Genomic DNA, 4,412 nt, shown 5'->3' on the forward strand with positions numbered 1-4,412 from the left:
TAATACTTGATTGGCCTGCAGAGATTCTGCAGGATGCGAGGTCCAGCCTATAGTTTTTTGCTCGAAGGCGTCCGGGACTAATGTTTCCTCTAACAATGGACATGGCTTGTGAAGCTTTAGAAGACGTCCCCGCAGGGGGCGTTAACGCCCACGTTGGGAATCACTGGGTTAGATAGTTAGATAGAACCGCTCATAACTCCGGACTGATGCAAAGCAACTGACTTCCGTTACATCAAAAGAGGCAGGATAGTCGGAAAAATTAGCAAACATTAATAGTAGTGGCCCCCCTTCGCCCCGTGCTCGCAAGTATCAAATCACTCGCGTCGTTCTCTTCTATGATCAAGTCGATGTAACGTACAAGCCATTTGACTAAAAATGGATAACTGAACCCAATGTGCAGGGAGAGAAATTGCACGTGCGCCCAGCGGCACATAAGGGCTGGATGGAGACCTCAGCCTGGGATTTCAAAAGAAGTGAGGAGAAGACTTGTGGGCCAAGTAAGAAGATGAAGTCGGCATATGTTGAGGTAGAAGATTCGAATGATCTAAATACACAATATATGAGTTACTTACCTCGACCCGGCGAAAAATACACACAATATATACAAATTATATACAACGCCTCCACTGTGACAAGAAACGAGGAAAGAGGAACTCCGTCCACACTGCTGAGCTGTTGTGCTTCCCTTTCTTTTACAGAATATTACTTTCTTTTACAGAATCTTTTACACGCACACACACACACATAACGGGAATAATCAAACAGAGCCTATCATTTGAAAACATTTTCATTTGAATTTCCATAATGCAGCGGTTCTCAATCTTTTTTGACTAGTGGAGCCCTTTTTAGTAAAAAAATTCTGTGGCGGAGCCCCGTAGACCAATTTTTAATTATTCATCAAAGTTACTGATTCATTTTTACTATTTAAAAATATTTATAATAAATTTTTTTAAATTTTACTGGTTTTTTATTTTCTTCGAGTAGCCGCGGAACCCCTTGAGAGTGCACAAGGAGTCCTAAGAACTCCGCGGAGCACCGGTTGAGAACCGCTGCTATAATGCAAGGGTGCTCAACCTTTAGAATTGGTTTAACACGAGGAGTTTTTATTAAAATTATTTAAAAAAAAATTTTAAGGCACAAAATATGGGTAAATTTTGGTGATTTTCGAAAAAGTTGCTTAAAATTCAAGAAAATAACCAACTATTAAAATTCTGAAAGCTCGTGTTAAAGTACGTAACGCCATAGTGTTGAGGGAAAGTTGCAAGACATTTGAATGAGTGGTGTTTGAAAAACTGTTCCTTATCTAACAAAAAACTTAGTTTTGAGGAAAAACGCATTTCAGTGAAAGATATTAGCACGTGTAATGCCTGCCAGCAGTTTATATTAAAATATTCAAAAAAATATTTTTAGTACTGTTAGAACAAAATTTTAACACAGTAAGACGCAAAAAAATTTCATAAAATTTAAAAATGTGTATTTTTTGGAAAATTTTGCGTGCACCAACTCCGTCAAGTCATCTGTAACAGCACCGTAGGTCACTTAACTGTTCTGAAAATGTGACGTATGGCACTTACGGGATCAGTAAATTTGCCTCTGGTTACTTAAGGGATCTAAAAATGCACCGCGGAGTCACTTAAGGGATCTGAAAACGTACCGTGGAGTCACTTAAGTGATCTGTATACTTGCGGTGGGTCATTTGACTGACATCTGGGACTGTGTCGCGACTCACTTAAGTAATCTGTAAATATTCCGTGGGTACCATAAATGATCTGGAAATGTGTCGCGGGCCACTCAAGTGACTCGTGGTGAAGCTCCACATCACTTGAGTGACTTCCAAATGTGTTGCGGGCCACTTGAGTAAACGTGCCGCTTGGTTGTCCTTGTAAAACTAGGTTTGAGGTCACGGGCCACGTCAGATGACTCCGGAAGCCGCATTGGGCCCGTGGTCTGTCAAAAATCGTAGGTTTTTATAGGGAATATACAGAAACACACACGAAAAACAAATTTTTAATATGTAAATTAATTATTTTGTCCTAATCTTATTTTAATATTAATATTATTTTAATCGTAATGTATATTGGTGGGATCGGATCAGAGACGTAGGTAGTGGGGATATGGGGCTTGTGCCGCCCCCCCCCCCCGATGATCAAAAATTTAATTTTTAATCGGAAAAAAAAGTTAAAATTCCGGATGAAAAAATACCTTTTTTATGTGATTATAACCAATTTCTGTTAAATTCAATGTAATTTGAAGAACTCAAAACCCACCCTCTGTAAGCCACATATAATAAACGGTCCGTGGGCCACATGTGGCCCTGCCGATTATCTTGCGTGGCCTGCCCCCTCAAATCTAATTTTGTAAAAATGAACTAAGCTGCATATTTACAGATCGCTGAAATGTTCTGGGGCACAATGCCTAAGCGTTTAAGCGGCCCGTGGCACATTTTCACATCACTCAAGTAGGGCCGTCGCACATTCACAGATCACTCGAGTGATCCGCGACACAGTTCCAGAGCAGTTAAGCGGCCCGGACGCATTCCCAGATCATTTGCATCCGCGAAACATTTAGAAATCACTAAAGTGGGTCTGTAGCGGACTTATCAATAAGGGAGGATTTGAGTTCAGGTGCCCACAAACTATCGAAACGTTTTTCTCGTTTTTGGCGTACCGAGTAAGGCGCCATTAAAAACATTTCATATTTTCATAAAGGGTGGTTGATGCAACAGCAAGAGCTTATATTGAAGGTATCTTTTTCCGAGGAAGAGAGAAGAGTCCCTCTCTTTTCAAATGTGATTAGAGAGACGTGTAAAATGTGAGAATGCGTGCAAAATTCTGTGGAAAAGTACCAGTGAAATAGAAGCACAGTGAAGCAAGCAATAAATCTTTCGAATGACAATGTAATTTCCAGTCTCCGAGAAATCCTACAAATGAGACAAAAAGCTAGTGTCATTGGATAAGTTCTTTTTAAAATCACACAAAAAGAATAAGAATGAAAACAACAGTGAGTCCGTAAATCGTCCAACACAAGATAGTCTTCGTCTTTCTCGTTGTTTAGAGTAAGTTAATTTGCATAGATTATCGTATCGAATGTTTGTTTATGGCGTTATTACATTATATATACTGTACATATTTCACTTTAAAGCTCTCATTCTTCTCCTCTCTTTCTGTGTGTGTGGCCCCCTTCAGCGCTTGTCCATTTGTGGAAGTAGTTCGCAAGGTATAAAAATAGTATAATCGCAAATAATATAACATGCAAAGCAAAAATCTTTTGCTGCCACCTATCGAATGAAACGGTTATAATTTTCTGATTAAACTTGCTGACCGGCTTCTGAATAGCGTGATAAAGTAACAAAACATTTTTGTGTCATATTCACAATATTTTAAAAACCAATAATATACATAGATTTATCAAATTTCACTAAAAAATTTTATCATTTGATGTTTGTGTGGAGTAATTCAATAATTATAAATTTCGTCAAGTGCGGTCGTCTTTCACTTTAATGAGTGATTTATTAAACAGGATACAAATCAGAATCAAACAGTGTCCTCATGAAAGCAAGGACGGCTATACTTTAGAAAAGTACTCGTATTATTTTACTTTATAAAACTATCAACCGTTAAAAGTTTGAAACAAATTTGATAATTTAATATATATTATTGTTTATAAAAATATTTTATTATACAATATTGTGTTATTTTTTCAATATATTTCACCAATCAGAAACCTCTTACCAATGTCAATTGAAAAATTATATCTGTTTTATACGGTAGGTGGCAGCAGATGTTATTTCAGATCAAAGATTTATGTTATTAACATGTTACATTGTAGTGGTTCTTAACATAATGCTATATAGCCCTCTAGTGTCTCCCGATATTATGGGGGGGGGGAAGGGAGCACAGGTGAAAATCAGATGAAGTTGAATCACGATAAGTTCTTAAGAGGGGTCCTCAGAGAGAGGTAATAGATTTGAAGTGAATTATGGTGGGAGAAAATGGTAATACTTTCTGAATCCAGCACAGCATGGAACAAGGACCATCTAAATCCGCAGGTCCCGGGCCCTTATATCTATGGGGGGGGGGGGGCACATAATGAGATCTGGTACTACAAGTTCTGGATGTAATTAATACGTAAGCCATTACTTTTCTCTCCAGCCAAGTACGGGTGACCCCAGAACACTTTGTCAGCGCCGTCTTAATACGTGGGCCCAACCTGGAATGGCCCATGGGGCTCAAATTTGAAAAGGAAGCTCATGATAACGCTATTTGGTCAAAATTTACGAGAGCTTCAATATGTGAATACCATACTAGAGAAACATTTCAATCCAAGTACGGGGTCTTAGAAAAATTACTGTATCAGGGGGGGGGGGGGCGTAGCCGATGGAGCTTTTAAGACGACCCTGCACTTTTCCCGGG

This window comes from Pholcus phalangioides, unplaced genomic scaffold, assembly GCF_987345545.1.
Source record: "Pholcus phalangioides strain wild (caught in Gottingen) unplaced genomic scaffold, Ppha-v1.0 ptg000040l_1, whole genome shotgun sequence".
Taxonomy (NCBI): domain Eukaryota; kingdom Metazoa; phylum Arthropoda; class Arachnida; order Araneae; family Pholcidae; genus Pholcus; species Pholcus phalangioides.